Genomic DNA, 22,755 nt, shown 5'->3' on the forward strand with positions numbered 1-22,755 from the left:
GCCTGAGGACCTGAAATCCCCTGCCGGTCGGCTTCTGCTGCTGGGTAAGAGTTAGTCCCCACAGCCTCGGATGCCGGGTCCGGTAAGAAAGCTTCTCAGTCAGGGCGAGCTCTGCAGCTGCCAGCCCCTGACTCGTAGTAGTATTGCTCCCACTGAGCTTCTGCTGTTTCTTCCTATGCTGCTTCTCTTCTCTACTCTCCTTGACTGACTAACCCTGCCTCAGCCCCGGGTTTATACAGGGGAAGTTCTTCCCCTCCCAAGACTGGGCAGGAGGTGTGGCATGCACAGGATCCCTGACCAAAGGACCTCCCACCTGCTCTCAGACATAACATTACATTACTGTGGAAACCAGACCCCTGGGGTGCCACATTCCCCCCTAGTAAAATTTAGTACTCCGGGACTAAACATATTTTAGAAAAACATAACAAGATATAACAACAATAACAGTACAATAAGAAGAAACACATAAAGGTGGTCACGGCATGTCCGTAACCGGGTGCAGTCTTTGAAGAAAAGCAAGGTGTCCATTTCACCAAAACAGGGAGACGTAACCAGGTAGGGGTTTGTCCTGCCCCGAGTCCTTAACAGTCTTTAGTCCATCCTGGGTTACGCTCCAACTATGTACAAGGGATTCCCGGTAAATCCACCAAGGACTCCTACAAATAACTAGAAACACAAAATTATACACAAGCAACAATACACAGGTAAACATAAATAAAACAATTTATACACTTCAAATCCTCCAACGTGCGGGTAACTGGCCTCTAGTGGCCCTAGTGGACCTACGGAGCTGACTGTCTAGCCCTGAACTACAGGGTGTAGGAGCTGTCAAGGGTAAACTGGGCAGCTGTCTACCGGCTCTTTGGCTCACTAGGGATATGGCAGGCTCACTGCAAGCAGAGGGTTGATCCTCCTGGTCTGCTGGTGTGGGGTCTTCTGCCTCCTGGACCGGCTGTTCTTCCAGCTCTACCTGTTGCTCCGTAGGTGCTTGGGATGCTGGTTGGAGGAAGGTGAGTACGGGTACCACAACTGCACCATTGACTTGAGTCCAAGACCGAGGGAAGTCCCCGAGCACAGTACTAACCATATCTTCCCTTTCCTCTACGGGTCGATGGTCTTCTTGTTCCTCTTCAGGGTTCCTCAGTTGTTCGGGACACTTTTTCAGGTGGTCCCGGGATACAATGGCTGTGGTTTCCCCTCCATCTTTACTGATGGTACAAACCTTCGGGTTCTCGTGGCTTGAGGGCAGTACGGTGTACGGGTCCTTCTCCCACTGGTCGTCCAACTTGTGGAGCCGTCTCTTCCTCTTCAAGACCTGCTCTCCGGGTACCAGGGGAACAGCGGGAGCATACTGGTTGTAAGTTTTCTCTTGTCTTTCCCTAGCCTGACAGAGACTTCGCTCCACGCTCTCCTGTACTCTCCGGTACTGCTGCTGCCTCTCTGTGTCCCAGTCTGCTTCTGGTGAAGTGTCCTCGGGTGTCAGGACTCCCATTTCCAGGTCAACAGGTAACTTACCAGGTCTTGCCCTCATTAGGTAAGCCGGGGTACAGTTGGTGGAACCTACCGGGATGTGGTTGTATAGGTCCACCAGATCGGGCAGCTTCTCAGGCCACAGACTGCGTTCTTCCAGGGGCAACATTTTCAGAAGATCCATTACCACCTGGTTCATTTTCTCACAAAGTCCATTAGTTTGCGGATGATAGGGTGTCGTCCTTATCTTCCGGCAGCCATACAGAGTGCAGAATTCTTGGAAGACCTCCGCTTCAAAGGCAGGTCCCTGGTCTGTCAACACTTGGTCCGGGTACCCGTGTGGACGGCAGAAATGCTGCTGGAAGGCTCTCGCTGCTGTTCGAGCTGTTAAGTCCTTGACGGGGACGACAACCAAGAACCGGGAGTAGTGATCCACGATGGTTAGTGCGTAGACGTAGCCACTTCTGCTTGGGGTCAGTTTTACATGATCCAAGGCTACCAGTTCCAACGGCTGCCGGGTGACGATGGACTGCAGGGGAGTCTTCTGGCTGGCACGGTCCTTCCTTCTTAGGTTGCACGGGCCACAGTCTCTGCACCACTTCTCAATGGTTCCCCTCATGCCTACCCAGTGGAATCGCTCGCGCAGCAGGAACTCCAGCTTCTTCCACCCGAAGTGTCCAGCTCCGTCGTGGTATGCCTCCATCACCATGGCTGCGTCTCTTCGTGGCATCACTACTTGCCAGAGTAGTTCATGCGTCCGGGAGTTAACCATTCTGCGGCACAACTTCCCCTTGTAAAGGAACAGTCAACTCCTCTCTGCCCATAGTTGTTTGGCTTCCTCCGGAGCGTCTGGTTTAAGGCAAGCCTCCGGGCGAGTCAGCATCTCCTTCACCAGTCGGACGGCAGGGTCGCTGTCTTGCGTTTCCGCCCAGTTGTAGTGAGGTAAGGGGTTCAACGTAGCAGCCTGCTTACTCCTTACCCGGTGGGAGTACTGGATAGTCCCATGACGGTGGAACGCAGGGAGTTCAACTTCTTCCAGTCCCTCCGGATCTTCTCCTTCGTCCGGCAGGTTGGGCATCCTGGACAGGGCGTCCGCGTTGGTATTGGAGCGTCCGGCCCGGTATTTGATTGTGAACTCGTAGTTGGACAGACGGGCCATCCACCTCTGCTCCAGGGCACCGAGTCTTGCCGTGTCCAGGTGTGTCAACGGGTTGTTATCCGTGTACACGGTGAACCGGGAGGAAGCGAGGTAATGCCTAAAGCGCTCGGTGACTGCCCATACTACGGCCAGGAACTCTAGCTTAAATGAGCTGTAATTCTCGGGGTTCCTTTCGGTGGGTCGCAGCTTTCGGCTGGCGTAGGCGATTACTCGTTCCTTCCCCTGCTGGATCTGGGACAGTACGGCTCCTAGCCCGATGTTACTGGCGTCGGTGTAGAGGATAAAGGGCTGGCTATAATCCGGGTACGCCAGGATTTCGTCCCCCGTGAGGGCCATCTTCAGCTGGCGGAAGGACTCTTCTTCCAGCTCCTCCCATTTGAAGGGCGGCTTCTGGTTCTTGGCCTTCCGGGACTGGCCTATCAGGAGGTCCTGCATAGGTGCTGCCTTTTTGGTGAAACCGGGAATAAACCTTCGGTAGTAGCCTACCAACCCGAGGAACTGCCGCACTTCTTTTACGCTGGAGGGGCTTGGCCATTCCTTAATTGCGGTGATCTTATCAGGGTCAGGAGCCACTCCGTCAGCGCTCACCACGTGTCCCAGGTACTGCACCTTTGGTTTCAGGAGGTGACACTTGGAGGGTTTCACCTTTAGGCCGTAACTCGCCAGAGCTTCGAACACTTCCGCCAGGTGTTTCAGGTGGTCCTCATACGTCTTGGAATATACGATGACATCGTCCAGGTACAACAGGACCGTCTCGAAGTTTCTGTGGCCCAGACAACACTCCATTAGTTGTTGGAAGGTTCCTGGTGCGTTGCAGAGTCCGAACGGCATGCAGGTGAACTCGCTAAGTCCCATCGGGGTGGTGAATGCGGTCTTCTCCCGGTCCGCCTCTGCTACAGGAACCTGCCAGTACCCGCTAGTGAGATCCAAGGTAGAGAAGAAGTTAGCAGATCTTAAAGCAGCCAATGACTCCTCTATCCTTGGTAAGGGGTACGCATCCTTGTGTGTGATACGGTTGATTTTCCGGTAATCTACACACATCCTCATGGTGTTGTCTTTTTTTCTGACTAAGACTAGTGGAGCTGCCCAGGGGCTACAGCTATCCCTGATCACCCCAGCCTCCTTCATGTCTCTAAGCATCCCCTTGGCGTGTTGGTAGTGTGCAGGGGGTACGGGTCGATACCTCTCTTTTATGGGAGGATGGTCTCCCGTGGGGATGTGGTGTTCTACCCCCTTGACTCGCCCGAAGTCTAACGGGTGTTTACTAAACACTCTCTCGTACTCTTGAACCACCCGATAGACTCCCTGTTTCTGATGTGAGGGAGTGGAGTCAGTACCCAAATGTAGTTGCTGACACCAGTCCTCCATTGTTTTCTTAGAGCCGTTACCTTCCTCCGGGTGAGATGGAGGCAAGGGTTCCACAGATTGTATAGCATTTTGGTTAATGGTATATAATTTGGCTAGCGTGGCATACCGGGGCAGGTACACTTCCCTCTTCCCGATATTGATTATGCGAACGGGCACCCTCCCATGGCGTACATTAACCACCCCCCGTGCTGTCAAGATGGTGGGCCTACTGTCTGAGTAAACTGGTTCTACCATTGCCTGGTAATCTCTACCTCTCAGACCAATAGCTGCCCGGCACCAAATCATCATTTCACTTTTTGGGGGCATGGCAATAGGAAAAGGGTCACACATTCTTACGCTACCAATCTCACCGCCGGAGAGTTCCACCTGTTGCCGTCGTATCAGTGCCCGGATCTCTTTCTGGAGCACCCGCTGCTCGCCGGAGCTGGCGTTCTTGGCAACCTGCTGTAAAAGGAAAATCACCTCTGCAAGACAATTTTCAACTACATTAGTTCCTAGCGTTATCTTTGGGTGACTCTCGTGTTTGTCAATGTCTACAATAATCAGTCCCTGTGCTGCTAGTTCGACTCTACCAATTTTAATGGTCGCCTCTTTAAATCCGATCTGTGGCACGGGCTGACCATTGCTGGCGATGATACTCAAGTCGTCGTCAGGGTAGCGGGTTATATCCGAGTCATTCCAGTACTGCTTGAAGAGCACGTACGGGATGGTGGTGACCTGTGACCCGGTGTCCAGTAGGGCACTCATAGGGATGCCATCCAGTACCACAGGCAAGACTGGACGTCCTCCGACATATTTGTCGCGCCAGTTCGATGGGCCTGGTGATCTTTTTCCTGGGGGTTGGCCCTCTACTCCAGGTTGTGCCAGTTTAAAGGACAGTACCTTGCCATATGTCCGGGTTGATTGCAGCGGCGGCAGATGGGTCGTCCGTCCTCGTTGTACCGGTCACTGGGTCTTCCTCTGGCCGGTGGGGTCCTCCTTGGTCGACGCCACGGGATGTTCTCCGGTCCGGATGCCAGCTGGATCTTCCCTGGAGTGGAAGCCTGTAAAGACTGCACAGTTCGGGTTAACGCAGCAACGCTTTTAGCTAGCTCTTGGACCTGATGGTGCAGGTCTGGAGCCGGGTCATTGTTCAAAGCCTGCGCATCAGCCCCTACAGGCCCTGCCGACAAGGGCGCCGCCTCCTGGTGGTAAGTGATAGCTGGGCGCCTGTGGGTCACAACGCCATCCGGTGCCGGTTCTCGGAGCACCCGGATGGCTCTGTCCTTGAACTGTGCAAATCCCAGATGAGGGTCCTGTAGGGCCATTGCCCGCAACTGGGTTCGGTGGGCATTGCAATATAAACCCTCTATAAATTGTTCAGTCAACAGCCTGTCCTCGTCTCCCACGCCGTCAGGGTCGGTCTGCTTAACGGCTCTCAGGGCCTCTTGTAGGTTCAGGGCATAGTCCCTTATACTCTCATGGGCCCGCTGTTTGCACCCGTAGAATCTAAGCTTGATCTCGGCTGAGGTGCGGGTATCAAAGGTGTCCCTCAGCCGGGTTAGTATCCCTGCGACAGTCCTCTCCCCAGGTGGCCAGGACTTTACCTCCCTTCGGGCTGCTCCGGTTAATTGGGCCACCAGGATGCTCACTTTTTGCTCCTCTGTGAGGGGGTACACCTGGAAGAGGCTATCCAGCCTTTCTCTAAAGTCCTGCAGGGTATGTGACTCCCCTGAGTACTGGGGTAGCCAGGCTGCCCCCGGGATATAGGGCATGGTGAAAGGAATGACCGCGACAGCGGTGGCGCTGGCGGGGGTTGAAGCGGTGAAGCTCTCCTCCGTATCCGACATCCTTCTCCCCCCTAGTGGACCGTGGCCTACCTTGCGATGATCCTCTTCCGTAGGCCGCGGCTCCGCAGTGGATCGTCAGGGTTGAGGACCTTCCGTCGCGCTCCGGTGACGTCGGCGTCTGCTGGGCTCCTTCCAGGACCTTACGCAACGTCCGGACGTGAGGCGGGGCTTCAGTTCTCGCGGGCTTTTCGGAGTCCACGCCCCTCTTCTTCCCGCGCGGCGTCCTCAAGATGGCGTCCAACGGCGGGAAAACTCCACGGATGGCGGGAAGAAGGCTGAAGATGGCGCCGGATGGCGGGAATCTTCACAGATGGCGGGAAGAAGGCTGAAAATGGCGCCGGATGGCGGGAATCTTCACCGATGGCGGGAAAACTTCACGGATGGTAAGTTTTAAAAGTCTCTTTTTCAGGCACGCAGTACCCGGTGGTTGCGGGCACGAAATCCTGCCGACTACGCCAAAGTTAACGCGCCCCTGGGCCTGCTGTGTCGCGCAGCGTCTCGCGCACGGGGCTTACCCGGAACCGGATCAGATGAGGGTTGTAGTCTCCGAGTGGCGGGGACCCGGTCCGTGCCCAGGGAGTCAAACTCAGTGTGTGGCAGTCTTGATAGATGTTATTTGAGTGTCGACTACGCCACCCGTTGATTTGCAGCTATGGAGCTGCCGCTGCAGGGCAGACCGCTGAGGCCGGTGTAGAATTGTGCAGCGTGATAGTATAACCCCCAACGGGAGGGGTATGGCCTCAGGGCAGCCGACATGGAAGATGGGGGTAGCAGGAACCACTCAGAGACGGTGCGGTGTAATTCAGGGTCTTTACTGGTAACAACGATAGACCCTCCCGGAGTACTTGCTAGCGAACGGGGCCTGGTCAGTCCTTGAGCAGATGGGATCTCCCCTGGCCAGGCGGAGTTGTAGGCCTCCCAAACTGACTGTACTCTTCTGGCTACCTTGCTAGAAGCGGATATAAGTAGCCCACGTCCCTGAGTGTACCGTGTGGTGCTCACCCGTATGGCCGGTGACTCGGGGCCTTCTATGGCTTCCGCTCCACGATGGCGGTGCTGGTCCCACGCGTGTGACTGTGCCTTCGGGTTTCTGGGCCTGAGGACCTGAAATCCCCTGCCGGTCGGCTTCTGCTGCTGGGTAAGAGTTAGTCCCCACAGCCTCGGACGCCGGGTCCGGTAAGAAAGCTTCTCAGTCAGGGCGAGCTCTGCAGCTGCCAGCCCCTGACTCGTAGTAGTATTGCTCCCACTGAGCTTCTGCTGTTTCTTCCTATGCTGCTTCTCTTCTCTACTCTCCTTGACTGACTAACCCTGCCTCAGCCCCGGGTTTATACAGGGGAAGTTCTTCCCCTCCCAAGACTGGGCAGGAGGTGTGGCATGCACAGGATCCCTGACCGAAGGACCTCCCACCTGCTCTCAGACATAACATTACATTACTGTGGAAACCAGACCCCTGGGGTGCCACATTTTCATTCAAATTAGAGAGACAATTTAAATTAAAAAGCTTAGAGCTGCCTCCACCACAGGGGGGCTCGCTCGACCCACCAGCGGACAGGCACCAGTATTGGGAGAGGGGGGCTGGCCGTCAGGGTTCACCGCGGCTCTGGCACAAACCCGGCGACACGGAGGTGGCACGGGCAGGAGCGGACTGGCCGTGTCGGCTTCTCACTTTTTGGATTTTAGAAGTGCATGACATGCTTATATCTGTGTCTCCCCCTCCTTTTACTCCTCCACCTCTTTTCTTTTCGCATGACTATATGTACTTGTCACTTTTCCATGTGTTAGTTGTGTCTTCTGAGCAGTTTGTCAGCTTTTGGACACCTTTGAAGGTGTTTTCTATGTGTTTCTATGTGTTTTTGTTTGCCTGCCATTGGTTTTAACGGTGTTCGAAGGTGTTCGACGAACAGTTCGACGAACAGTTCGGCGAACACACGGGTGTTCGACGAACCGAACCGAACTCGAACACTACGGGGGTGGCTCAACACTAGTGTTGAATAACATTTAGTTGCATCAAAAGGGAGAGAATGATGTGGCAAAGGGCAGCCGCAGTGCCAGTGGATTTGATCAATGTATTCAAATTACACATATTGTGTGATACTCGGGTGCTCGACCCGAGCAACGAGCCCAATGTTAGTCTATGGGAGACCCGAGCATTTTTGCGGCGGCACCCCCGGCAGTCTTTTAAAAGCCTAACAAGTGCCCAAAACGATAGTGACAGTGCTCAAATGACATGGGGACAGCATGGGGATCGCCCCAGGAAGCATTTCTGACCCCCAGGTCACTGCTGTCAACAACGTGGTCAGAGGTATTAAGCCACTTTTACGGGCTCACAATAAAACGTTCAAAAACGAAACTGAAACTGCTTTCCTGTGAAATATGTTAAAGAAGTTCCTTTCCAGGGTAAAGACTTGTATATAAGGTAAAATAAATACCCCCCCCCAAAAAAAATACTCCTCCACACTTTGGGCTATGTTCACAAGTAGCATTTTTTATGCATTTTTGCACTTTTGTATTGCTTTCAACCGTGACAAATGCATTCACTGAGAAATGTCATTCTAACATTTTACAATCTTATCTGGCCATGTGCTATGTGACACATGCATACAGTGCTGAAAAGACATAGGAACAGCATGGGGAAGACCCCTGGAAGCATCTCTGACACCCAGGTCACTGCCTAAAAGTGTGGCCATCAGAAGTGATCCTTGCCGCATCAGAAGATGCAGACTTGCAACTATCCCCGTACAAGTCCTTGTCTCAGGGCAGTGTTCAATTGTACCTCCCCCATTCCTTGCAATGCAAGCGCAAATATGCAGCCACCCACCCACCCACCCATCCGCAGGCTGCAATACTATACTGCTAGCTTGCACTTGAAATAGGGCCTTTTAGTTTGGAGGAGGTCGAAGCTGGCCACTACCTCATGGCTGCTTCCGCAGCGAGGTATCCATACTCAGTCCCCAGCTGCCCAGCGGCCGGGTGTCCACGCTCGGTCCCCTGCCGCCAGGGGGCGGCCGTGTGTCCACACACGGTCCCCAGCCTCCTGGGGGCGGCCGGGTGTCCATAAACAGTCCCCAGCCGCCCCTATTTCTCCTGTCACCTTCCCACACACTTTTCTTAGCCTGGCCTGCTTTAGGGCAGCATTGGACGAGCCAACCAGAGAACCAAACTCCTCCGGTGGGCCCTAGCTTCCACATCAGGGGAGTTGAGAGTGCCAAGGTGAGGAGCATGATGATGATGATAAAAGTTAGCATCTGCTTTGTTTTCTTTTAACGCAAGCGTAAGTGTTCAGCCTGCCACCCACCCCCAGGCTGCAATGCCATACTGCTAGCTTGCACTTGAAATGGGGCCTTTTAGTTTGGAGGAGGTTGAAGCTGGCCACTACCTCATGGCTGCTTTGGCAGCGAGGTATCCATACTCAGTACCCAGCCGCCGGGTGTCCTCCGGTGGGCCCTGGCATCTCCATCAGGGGAGTTGAGAGTGCCAAGGTGAGGAGCATGATGATGATGATAGAAGTTAGCATCTGCTTTGTTTTCTTGGAATGCAAGCGCATGTATGTAGTAGCGGCTAGGCCTGAGGTGGTCAGCGTTTTTGTGCATATCCTACCTTCTCCGAGGATTGCTGGATGTTTTCCTGCTACTATCCCAGATCTATGACTCCCGTTAAAACAAAGCTTCAGGTAATAAATGATGGATGAGGTAGTGGCAAAGGAGAAAGAGCAGGAGGAACAGGGACCATTCACATCAATATCAGGCCAGTCAACCACATATGTCTTGTAGGATATGTTTCTGTAACAAAAGGAGCGGTTCGGCTACATGTCCCTTGGAAGAGACGTGGAGGTCCCAGTAGCGTAACAAGACGGTTTGAATGCCCCTCGGAAGAGACGTGGAGGTCACAGTAGCTTAACAAGACAGTTTTAATGCCCCTAGGAAAAGTGGTGGAGGTCACAGTAGCTTAACAAGACGGTTTTAATGCCCCTCGGAAGAGACGTGGAGGTCCCAGTAGCTTAACAAGATGGTTTTAGTGCCCCTCGGAAGAGACGTGGAGGTCGCAGTAGCTTAACAAGACGGTTTTAATGCACCTTACAAGAGCCATACAGTACAGCATCTTAAAAATATTTTTCCCATTATTGGGGAGTGGGTCTTCCACAGTCTTTGCTTATGCCTTCCAAGCAAAAGCTGACAAAAATAAGGACGGAGGAACTTTCAATAATGGCAACACGGACCATGGTCACCCTGGTGGTATAGTGGTGGTGGAGGCTGAGGATAAGGAGAAGAACATAAAACAGCCGAAACGAGGAAGCGTATACCCATGTGTGGGTGTGAAGCGGTGCATGTGAATACACCTCCCGAAATAACACAGTGGATTTGACTTTATGTTACTCTGCTATCATTTGGTGGTGATGAGAAGTCTGGCCCAATCCAGCCCTTGTTCATTTTGATAAGAGTCAGCTTGTCAGCATTGGCAGTTGACAGGCGAGTGCGCTTATCAGTTATAATTCCCCCAGCAACACTAAAAACACGCTCCGATAACAAGCTAGCGGCAGGGCAGGCCAGTACCTCCCAGGCGTACAGAGCGAGTTCATTCCAAGTGTCCAGTTTGGATACCCAATAATTAAAAGGCACAGAGGAATAATGGAGGACGCTGGTATGGTCAGCAAGGTACTCCCTCACCATCTTTTGAAATTTTCCACTCCTTGTGAGAGTACCCCGCGCCTCAGGGTCTGTCTGAAGGGAGGGTCTGAGAAAACTGTCCCAGAACGTTGACAGTGTTCCCCTGCCACTGCTGGATTGGAGTTGCGTCTCTCTCGCATGTATGCCTTGGTTGGGCAACAAACTGTGACCTCTACCGCTAGTGTGTTCAGATGGGAATTTTTTTAACAGTTCTGCAGCAAGGGCCTTCTGGTACTGCCCCATTTTTGTAGACCTCTCCACCTCAGGAATAAGAGAATGAAAGTTCTCCTTGTAGCGGGTGTCTAAAAGTGACACCAATCAGTAATGACTGTCACCCAACATTTTGACAACGCCAGAGTTACGGTTAAGGCAGCGTAACATAAAGGCAGCCATGCGTGCCAGACTGGTAACGGGCAAGACTTCCGTGTCCTCACCAAGATGACGACTGACCATGCTCTCCTCCTCCCCCCTGTCCTCAGGCCACCCACGCTGAACCGACGGTATGACAGTTGTACAGGTACTACCGTCTACAGCGCATGATACAAGCTCCTGTTCTTCCTCCTCCTCCTCTCCCTCATTGTCCCCCAATGCACGTTGGGATGAGATGAGACTGGGCTGTGTGTATTCGAACGCTAAGGCTTCTTGATCCATCTCATCATGCTCTGGCTGCAATGCCTCCTCTTTAATTCTCTGCAGAGAGCGTTGCAAAAGACAGACAAGTGGAATGCTGATGCTAATGATGGCGTCATCGCCACTCACCATCTTGGTGGACTCCTCAAAGTTTGTCAAGATGGTACATATGTCAGACATCCGGGTCCACTCCTGAGATCTTATGTGTGGAGTTGGACTGAATATCGACGGCCTTGTTGCAGCTGGTACTCCACAACTGCTCTCTTCTGCTCACAAATCCTTTGCAACATGTGGAGGGTAGAGTTCCAACGTGTGGGGACATCACACACCAGTCGGTGTGACGGAAGCTGCAAACGCTGCTGCAACACAGCAAGGGCGGAGGAAGCTGTAGCCGATTTGCGAAAATGAGCTGACAGGCGGCGTACTTTGACGAGCAGATCTGGCAACTCGGGGTATGATTTAAGAAACTGCTGAACCACGAGGTTAAGCACAAGAGCCAGGCATGGTACGTGTGTGATCTCGCCTCGCCTCAGAGCCGCCACCAGGTTACGGCCATTGTCACACACGACCATGCCTGGATGTAGGATCAGCGGTCTCAGCCACAGATATGCCTGCTCTATCACAGCTGTCCACAACTTACAAGCAGTGTGAGGTTTCTCACCTAAGCTTATGAGTTTCAGCACAGCCTGTTGCCGCTTGGCGGAGGCAGTACTGCAGTGCTTTCAGCTTGTAACTGATGTGGTGATATCTGAGATGGAGGCTGAACATGAGGAGGAGGATGATGCGCAGGAGCTGTACACTGTGGGGGCAACTCTGACTGACATAGGGCCCACAATCCTCGGTGTGGGGAGGATGTGTTCCGTCCCAAGGTCCGACTGGGTCCCGGCTTCCACTATGTTTACCCAGTGTGCCGTCAGGGAGATGTACCATCTCTGGCCACAAGCACTTGTCCACGTGTCCGTTGTCAGGTGGACTTTTCCAGTAACTGCGTTGTTGAGGGCACGGCAGATGTTTTGGGACACGTGCTTGTGTAGTGCGGGGATGGCACACTGGGCAAAATAGTGTCGGCTGGGGACCGAGTACCGAGGGACGGCCACCGCCATAAGGTTGCGGAAGGATTCCATCTCCACCAGCCTAAAAGGCAGCATTTCCAACGCAAGCAGTCATGAAATGTGCGAATTTAGGACTGTGGTCTGTGGGGCGTTAGCTGCGAATTTCCACTTTCGTTCAAAGGTCTGGGATATGGACAACTGAACGCTGCGGTGGGACGTGGACGTGGACGTTGATGCTGTTTCTTGAGAAACTGCCATAACAAGTGAAGACTGAGAGGAGGGGGCATTTTTGCATGCAGTATGGACAGGGGATTGCCTTGCACACACAACAGGGGGTTCTATTGCAAGCACAACAGCGGAAGAAGCAGTGGTGACATCCACTGACACTGGTCGTGGACCCTGGGGTTCGCCCCACAAAGTCGGGTGCTTTGCTACCATGTGCCTGATCATGCTGGTGGTGGTCAGGCTGGTAGTTTTGTCACCCCTGCTGATGCTGGCATGGCAGGTGGTACAAATGGCCTTTTTGGGGTTATCAGCAGAGTCTTTAAAAAAATTCCAGACTCTGAAAGACCTACAGGTTGTACTGGCAACGTCCCTCGTGTTGGTGTTACGGGGAACTGTTGCCTACCTTCTGTGTTCGGCCACCACACTGCTTCTTCCTGCCTGTTGGGGTACTCTGCCTCCCTCACCCTGTGTGCTGCTGGCCTCGCTCTGCATGTCCTCCTGCCACGTTGGGTCAGTTACTAGATCATCCACCACATCCTCCTCTTCCACTTGCGCACCATGATCCTCCTCCCCACTTCCTGGCAATTGTGTCTCGTCATCATCCACCTCTTGTGACAAATTGCCAGCTTCGACTACCTGGGATCTCCTCTTCCACCACTTCAAGCGGAGCAGGCGAGGGGCACAAATCTGGAAATGGACCAGTGAGCAGCTCTTCAGAGTGTCCAAGTGTGGGATCAGTTGCTGTCTGACGACACTCGGCATGGTGGGAGGAAGGAGCATCAGGGTGAGGAGGAGTATGCGGTTGAGACTCTCGGCTACTAAGATTTGACCGTGTGGAAGACAGAATGGAGGTGGTGGTGCCCAGGTAACTGGAAGTATTATCTGCTATCCAATTAATAACCTGTTCACACTGATCAGTTCGCAATACTGGTGTTGTTCTGTGCTTCCCTAGTAATTCGGTCAAGAAGTGGGAGCGAGAAGATGTGGCTGTTGGTTGTGGCACATTTTCACCTTGGCCACGGCCCCGTCCTCTGCATGCACCATCACCAGAATGTCCAGTTCCACGTCCCTTGCCACGCGCCTTGCCCATTGTAAAGGAAGCAAAATAGCTTACACTCGCACTATCAATGGAAAAAGAGTAACAAAAAGTAGATTAGAACCGTGGAAGAGGAAAACCACAGTTCTATTTCTCTGGCCTATACCCGACTCTTTTAAACAATCTGAACAATCAGGGAGAAACTATTACTGTTTTTCTTTACGGAAAAAATAACAAAAGCTGGATAATAGAGATTTTTTACCGTGGAACGGCAAAACCACAGTTATAATTTACTGGTGTATACCAGACTTTTTTAAATATATATATTTGCAGCTGAACAGTGAGCGACACACTCAAACTGTTTTTTTTAGATACAAATGGCCCAAAAGTGGATAATACAGAGGTTTGAACCGTGGAACTGCAAAACCACTCTTCTGTTTCTCTGGCCTACACCAGACTATTTTCAACAGATATATTTGTGTCTGAAAAATCAGGGAACCACTATTAGTTTCTTTTTTACGGCAAAAAATGCCAAAAGCAGGATAATAGAGATTTTTTACCGTGGAACAGCAAAACCATAGTTATAATTTACTGGTGTATACCACACTTTTTTAAATAAATATATATTTGCGGCTGAACAGTGAGCGACACACTCAAACTGTTTTTTTTAGATACAAATGGCCCAAAAGTGGTTAATACAGAGGTTTGAACCGTGGAACTGCAAAACCACACTTCTGTCTCTCTGGCCTACACCAGACTATTTTCAACAGATATATTTGTGTCTGAACTGTCACAGACACACTTTTTTTTTTTTTTTTTTGGGGGGAGTGGGGGGGACACCAAAAGGTTAATAAGACGGGTATTTGTACGGTGTGAAGGAGGAAAAAAAAAAGAGGATTTAGATGAAAAAGAAAGGATTTTTCCTGGCCCCCGAGACCTGGAGCTAAGTCCAGCAATTTCAGCAACAGGAGCACACAGGACTGTAATGCAGCATTTGCTGGTATAACCACTGCGTCTCCTATACAGCCTGCTTGCCTGATATCTGGGATGGATATTAGTCCTGAGAAGGACTGTTTGTTTGATCTGACAGCCTTTACAGACCCTACACTAACTATTTCGCTGTATATATCTCTCCCTAAATCAGCTGCGCTGTCCCTACACTGTCTGATCCCAGCCGTCAAGTGTCCAAGATGGCGGCACCCGGTTTTAAATACTCGAGGTGACGCTGTGCGGCCAGCCAATCAATGTAATGCCCACAACCAACATGGCTGCGGCATTACAGTGACTGGCTGGCAATCCCTGCATGTTCATTGGCTCTGTAAAGAGTGCCAAACATGCAGGGCGGAGACCCGAGCTCCCGCCCGAGTAACCCGGAAATGCTCGGTGCTCGCCGAACATCCCGAGTAGCGTGATGCTCGGGCGAGTACCGAGCAGTGTCGAGCATGTTCGCTCAACAGTAGTTTTCATCATTCTTGCAGCACAACAGTTTGGTCTCTCTATCTCTTTCTCTCTCCTTCTCCCTTTGACTAAAGGCTATATTAAGAATAAAACAGACTGGATTCAATATTGAGGGACAATAAAGTGTTCTACACACTGTTTCATGGCAATTCAACTACTTGAAGTTTGCCAAAAATGTAACTTACTTTTAAAAATTTGCCAAAGCTTGCGAATTTGAATTTCAAGAGTCTTGATTATTATACTTTGCTTACTTATTTAACGCCATCAAATTCCATAGTGCTTTACAGACATTGTCATCACTATCCCCATTGGGGCTCACAATGTAAATTCCCTGTCAGTATGTCTTTTGAGTGTGGGAGGACATCGGAGGTCCCGGAGGAAACCAATGCAAATACGGGGAGAACACAAAATCTTGCAGATGTTGTTCTTGGTGGGATTTGAACCCAGAACCCTGATGATGAAAAGCAACAGAGCTAACAGATGAGCTACCACACAAGCATCTCTAATCATAACCAATATTAAAGTCCTTGAAAATCTCTTTAAAATTGCCAGAGTTATAATTCCATGAAGAATGCCATGACAAATTATTGAATTACTTCTGCTTCAATTTTTCCCCTTGAATATTGTGTTTTCTTTAGATATTTATGTGCCATATAAAGTATATGAAAGCTAATTTCTAGTGTTAAATTATTTAAGAAAATATAAAGTAATGGAAGAAATGGCTTGGGCTTAATTTAAAAAAGGTAATTAGATCTTAGTATGTGCCAGTTACCTACTTATTCCCCTGCTTGCAGAAATCTGTTGTGACTATTATGGGTTATTTATTTTTACAAAGTAATAGTTGTATGGTAGAATTATATTAAAATTAACTCACTATTTTGACCCCAATATTCAGGCATTATAAAGCCATTATTTAACAACCTGTGGCGCTGAGTCACTTCTCTTGGACAAGTTGTGAGTTAGGATAGTCAAGGAGTCCAAGGTCAACAGCCAGAAGGGTAAGTCATAAAGAGAGGAAAGAGACAAAGGCATAGTCAGGTAACGATCTGAGGTCAAAATACCAGGAGGATAGCGGATCAGAGCAGAAGGGGTTAAAAAAATGGATGGTCAGAAGGAGGTCCAAGATCAGGCAGCAATAGATCAACAAGCAAAGCCTAGGCAAAGAGAAAACAAACCACACTGAGCAGATGCTACAGCTGGCAGCTATCTGGGACTGCCAGCCCAGTTAAGTAGCTGAGTAATAAAGCTAACAGTGAGTACCTGAAGAGAGTTCAGCACCTTCTAGTCCCAGATTGGACCGCCGAGCTGTCCATCAAAACACAGACAGCTCAGCATGCCCCTGCACCAGACTGAACACTGCATCCTCAGACACACTGAGAGGTGGAATCATTACACAACCATTATGAGGTAGATATAGCCATTGATTCCTACATCTAGATGAACATTGGGTTATCATTTAACTATAGTGACCTACTGGACACGGTTATTTGTCTTGCACTCATAAGTAAGGTCCAACTCTAAAAGATTATGGACCCAGATTTATCACGGTGTTTTTACCAGAATTCAAGGGTAAAATACCTTGAAAAATCACAAAAAATTTGCGGAACTTGAAGTTGTGCCAAAATTTTGTCATTTTTACAACAGTCCCAAGAAGCTCCACCAAAGCAAGGTGTGGCATGGCAAAGCGGACTTGTCAAATTTATCATAATTGTTATATTACAACAAATTATATGCCACATCTTAGTTGGATTAACATTTCTGACAAAGGCACATGGTAGAATTTGTAGGACCCACTGCCTACTGATCCTGCGCTCCCTTCCTTAAGACTGGCATGCAAAATTTCAGTTTTAATGAAATGGGCCTGTATGCCTTAGCCTGTGCTGTTTAGAAGACTGGAGCATTAGCAGCTGGCTCTATGTTGGGAGCACAGTTAGGTAAGTATGTGACACCTAAACTGTATATTGACCTTGCAGCCGATTTCTGCCTTGTTATTGATAACGATTGTCTGCCTGTCCACTGGTCAGCTCTTGCTATTGTAGACTATTTTGGGTACTGTGACTTAAAAGTATTGTGTTTCATTATTCACTTCCAAATCAGAAGGTAAGCCTCACCAATGACATTGAGTCAGCCGTTACCTGCTAGAACAATTGGCAGGTATCATGCACTTGGCCCTACTCAATTAAAAGCACATATGTATGATATCTAGCAATTGTGAGTATCTGTCATTGAAGCGTCATCATCATCACTCACTCTCAACGCTGGACAACCCAAAAAATTCAAAGAATGCCTTTGACAAAGACCTTACTTCCAGATAGGAGGAATGTTAAAGAATTAAGTAATGTGGACAAAGTACACTGACAAGATCAAATGGGTCCTACTCTGATCCTTCAATGAGGTGGTCATCTAGATAGTTAATCATCATTAATGTTGCTGGGATATGACTGCTTCAAACACAGTTCATATCAGTTTCAGGATTCCATTAATTATGATAATCTCTGTCTATTTAGTGTCAATACAAAGTGATATTCTGAAGAGATGAGCGAAGAAATTAAGGTTTAATTTAATTCTACTCAAATTTTACAAAAAAAAACGCATTTGCCAAAATACATTTTTTTTGTAATTTGCTTCTGTGTGGATTCATCAAAATCACGGTTGCTAGCCACCATTCTGAGCCCTGAAAGTCCATCAAAATGTTTATAAAAAATCCTTATACTCACCTCACTGCTCAGCTCTCTGGTCCCTCTGCTCCTCACTGTCATCAGTCTTGTCCTCGCCGCATCCTCTGATCGCCATCATGAGTGCTGAAGTCCCATCATGACGCCATGACTTGACGCTTGCACAGAACTCTCCCAACTTCAACCAAGCCGTAAGTCCTGGTCCAGCATGAGAGGCCTGAGGATTTCATCAAGGACCGGACGGGTGAGGAGGGTGAAGAGCAGCAGGGCTGGAGAGATGACCAGTAAGGTGAGTATAAGTAAGGACTTTTTTTCCTTTTACATATTATATTTATTAAGCTTTGTGGTCAGGAGATACCTCAGAGCATAATAAAGAACATTGAAATCCTGGGGAAAAAAAATGCGAACTTTGCCTGATCCACTCATCTCTAATACTCCATGTCAGATCTTGCCAGCTATACGAGTATAATGATATCATCATTTTAAAAATCTGAAGCTATCTGAGATTGTAAAAGACAAGATTCATATTTGGCAATCTTGCTGAGGAATGGGCATTGCAGAAATTTAGGTGCTTGATGTAGAACAGTCCCATTCAAATGTATGAGATGTCCAATTAAGAAAACTGATTTTCCCATTCATTTTTAGAAAATGGAAAAAAAGAGTTCAGGATTCTCATATTGGCCATAGTGGAGAGCCATTACAGCTCTGTCGCTCCGGAGGACCTGTCTTGTCCTGTATTTCATAGACAATCCATTGTTTTGAGTGAATATTGAGTAATGCTTCAATTCTCCTGTGGGGGAGCTGTAGGGAAATTTGAACACACTACCAGATTTAAGGCCTCCATACACATTAGACTAATGTCTGCTGATATTGACGGGTTTGGATGATGGTCTAATGTGTATGGGTGCACCAGGTGATTGATAGTTGGGAAAGAAGTTAATTAGACATGTCTGATAGTTGGGAAAGATGTTAATCAGACATGTCTGCCATGCCGTCGGCTGACAGGTCAGTTTGCAGATTTCTCACAGAGAACACAAGTATGGGAATATCGGATGAGATGGCTGTCAACTAATGTGTATGGCCATTTTTAGCCTACATTTACAGCTGATTGCTGGGGGTCCCAGCAGGGGAATGCTTTGTTATCAGGCTATCTTCAATAGATCTAAGCATTGTCCAAAGCTGACCCTTTTCAGTATTTTTTGCAATAAATCTACCCTGTGGAATAGACCATGGAGTTTTATTTTTATATATTATTTAAGCTAAAATAACGAGGATCAGACGATTTTGAGATTATAAGCGGCCATCAGCCAGGTGCCCTATTATATAAATCTTCTCCTCACCTTCTTCCCTTATGTCCTGTAGGTCTATTGTCTGTCCTCCTTCCATGCATCGTGCCCTTCTCTGTTCTATTCACTTTATTTTTATCCAAATATCTTTTGATTTCCTTCTTTCTAGAACAGCCTGCTTCCTCCCTCCCAGCATTGTCTGTAGAACAGTACAGCGGAAGAAAAAAAAAACACATATAATTTGTTACAGATAAACCTCAAATCCTTGCAAATCCCTTGAAATAGGAGAGAGAATTAACCTTGTACAACTGTATGTAAGATGCTGGAAATAGTAATTTTCTTTCTCCTGGTTTCGGAATCCAGCTGTATTTGAAGCAGCAAAGTAATTTATAAAAGCATGGCTTTGGGTTTGCAAGTGGGGGTCTGTGACCTTTTAGTTTATCCCGTCGTCTGCATATTGCTGTCGCTAATTGGATCACTTCCTCTATTTCCTTTCTGACCAGAAAGTGGCAAGGCATTGTTCACCGCTTTCTGTCACTCCGTAAGTTTAGTTTTTTTTTTTTTTTTACTACATCTGATCAGTGAACCTGTATTTCACTCATCTGAAGGCAATTTCCAGGGACTCTTAGCTGCTGGGCAACTGCATCTATCAAAGTCATGAGTGGTACACTCTATAAAGACACAGAGTAATGTGCACCTCAGTTTAACGGGATTCTTGGACATAATCATGAAACAATAAAACGCAACTTCTATGGCATGCAGAAGAGAAACAGATATTGTAAAATGGACAAAAATAAGAATAAAAAATGTTAAAAGAACGGGGATAATGGTAGTCATAAAGGGCTTAAAAACAAATCTTAAAAATATAGCGACTATGTCATCACCCAAAGTAAAAACAAATGCAGCGTTTATGATAAAAAACTTATTTAGATGATATTTTACTTAAAAGGACCCTCTCAAAAACTTTTGCCCCCCCAAACCATTTTTATGATTTTGTAGTCTTTAAAGGATAAGCCAGTCGATCATTTTATGATTCCAAAGTGCTGAACTTTGTGTTTGAAAGTTCAGGTTGGAAGTGCATTGGGACATAACGATGCACTTACAGCGACTCATCCTCCGCTGTATTTCCTAAGTAGCAGCACCCTCTGCTGTTTGATTGATAGGTCGTTTGCTCCGGTACACTGACTAATGACCTGTCAATCAGCCTGTTATGACTGTAAAAGCACACTCACACGGATTACGTACAAATCAGGAGAGACAAATACTTGAACCCAACAGGTCTCTGTTCAGACTAGGAAAGTCTCTAATCTGACCCTGATTTGTCCCTGCTTGACCATGGAGGTTGGCTCCCAAGGTATATGCAATGGCACCCCCACTTAATGTCGGCTTACCCTGAATGTCCTAATCTTCACCCTCTCTATAAACAATGTGCAACACTTAAACAATAATAACTATAAAATGAAATAAACAACAATCTGAGAAAGCGGCACAGGCCTATGAACGTGTTCACACAGACAAACAGGAAAGACAGAATAAAATAATAAGAACCACACAACAAACGGAAATCTTCCTAGACCCCAAATGTAAAAGACAAGAAAGTGTACTGGGGAGGGAGACACACAAACAAACCATAGGAAAAGCAACAGTGAATTAACAAGATAAAATAATGCCTAGGTGAGGAGCTGGATCTCCAAACACTGTCTTGAAATATAACCAGCAAAGACTGCATATTCATGGTGAGTATAAATAGTCCCTCCCACGATGTGACGGGACAAACAAAACGAGGAACTGAAAACACCTTCAAAGGAGCAACACAGAAAAGCAAAGACAAGAGCATAATCAAGAGCATAATCAGCAATTGGTCATAGACAACACAGGCTGTGGTCCAACCCAGAGGGAACACGACCACACAGCAAGAAGTCACCGAATCGAGCCCCAGAGTCGAGTCATGACACAGCCAATGGAGTGTGCTGCTAGTTAGGGCATGCAGTGGAAGCTGAGGAGCTGTAAGTGCATCGTCACACCTGACGCACTTCCAGACTTAACTTCAAAATGTAAGAGATCAGCACTTTGGGGTCATAAAGTGATCTACTGGCTTATCTTTTAACCCCTTCCCAACATGCGCCGTACATATACTGCTCTGCGGTTGCTGCGCTCCCACAAAGAGCAGTATATGTACGGCACACTGATCGTGCAGGCTCATGCTGAGCGCCGCCGCGATCACAGGCCGGTGTCAGCTCTATGTGAGAGCTGACACCCCTGCTAGCACCGATCACGGGCGTTTTACCCCTGTGATGCTGCTGTCAATAGTGACAGCGACATAGCGGAGCATCGCAAAGGGAGTGGGCTCCATCTCTGCTTCCATCAGCACAAAAGCGATATGATCGCGTTGTGATGGTGGTCTCCATAGTTACATCCTAAGATGGTGGCGGGGTTCTTCAGGGGGCCTTCGGAAGGTGGTTGTGTCAGCTCCTGCTCAGAAAACAGGAGCTGAGACACCTTCTTCCTGCCTGTCATATGCTGATCTAATGCTCTGCAGTGAATCACAAAATAAAGAACAAAAAAAAGAAAAAATATTAATCCAATAAAAATACATTTATCTGTGTAAAATAAAAAAATAAACCAAAAAAGTACACATATTTAGTATCGTCTCGTCCAGAACGACCCAACCTATAAAACTGTTCCACTAGTTAACATCATAAAAAAATAAATGAAAAACAAGGCAAAAAATGATTCTTTATCATCATACCGCTGAACAAAAAGTGGAATAAATTGTGATCAAAAAGACGCATGTAAATAAAAATGGTACCACTGAAAACCTCATCTTATCTGGTAAAAAACAAACTGCCATACAGCTCCGTCAATAGAAAAATAAAAAAGGTACAGCTCTCAGAATAAAGCGATGCAAAATTAATTATTTTATCTATAAAATAGTTTTTATTGTGGAAAAGTGCCAAAACATAAAAAATAATATAAATGTGGTACCGCTGTAAACGTACTGACCCGAAGAATAACGCTGCCTTATCAATTTTATCACACACGGAATGGCATAAAAAAATCCCCAAAAAATAATTCCTGAATTGCTGGTTTTTGTTCATTCTGCCTCCAAAAAAACAGAATAGAAAGCGATCAAAAGATGTCATGTGCCTGAAAATGGTACCAATAAAAACATCAACTAGTCCATCAAAAAAAAGCCACCACATGACTGATGGCAGAAATATGAAAAAAGTATAGCTGTCAAAATATGGCGAAGCAAAAACTTGTTTTTACAATAAAAAGCATCTTTTATTGTGTGACAGCTGCCAAACATAGAAACCAGATATAAATCTGATGTCGCTGTAATCGCACCAACCCAAAGAATAAAGTCGGCTAATAACTTATACCGCATGAGGAACAGCGTAAAAAATAAATAAAACCAATTCTTCACCTTCTGTTGATTTGTTCATTCTGCCTCCCAAAGATCGCAGTATGGCTCGGAACACATTTATCCTGCGCTCTCCGCTGAGCGCTTACACCGGGGTTTCCGTGTAAATCTCTGAAATACGTGATTCAGACGGAACCCCCGGCGGAAGATTCCCTGTAATTAGGCAGATGGAGGCACTGTGGACGCTGTCTGGCCCATGATCAGGTGGTGTCAGTCTTTTTATCAGGTGTGAATAAAAGTGCCGTCGGCCACAGTTTTGTGCACTTCTGAAAAGAAGGAATACTCTGAAGTAGTCAAGAGTATCTCTACTGCCTTAATATAGTGAATGGATCCCTCGGGGGTTTCATCTGAATCATGTCACTCGCAGATTTTGATGGAAACCCCGATATAAGTGCTCAGCCTAGAGTGCTGGATAAATGTGATCCCAAATGTTATGTAAAATGTTCCCAATAAATGCTTTGACTCAATCCACAAAAAAA

The 22,755-nt window shown here is 48.0% G+C and overlaps 1 long non-coding RNA gene across 1 annotated transcript in view; it reads left to right on the plus strand.

The window, feature by feature from the left end:
• The window catches only part of LOC141164143 (uncharacterized), a 123,031-nt gene that overhangs the window by 97,503 nt on the left and 2,773 nt on the right, over positions 1-22,755 (plus strand). The window lies entirely within an intron of this gene.

The sequence above is a fragment of the Phyllobates terribilis genome, unplaced genomic scaffold, assembly GCF_046119375.1.
Source record: "Phyllobates terribilis strain yellow unplaced genomic scaffold, ASM4611937v1 Scaffold_10__3_contigs__length_209671492, whole genome shotgun sequence".
Lineage (NCBI taxonomy): Eukaryota > Metazoa > Chordata > Amphibia > Anura > Dendrobatidae > Phyllobates > Phyllobates terribilis.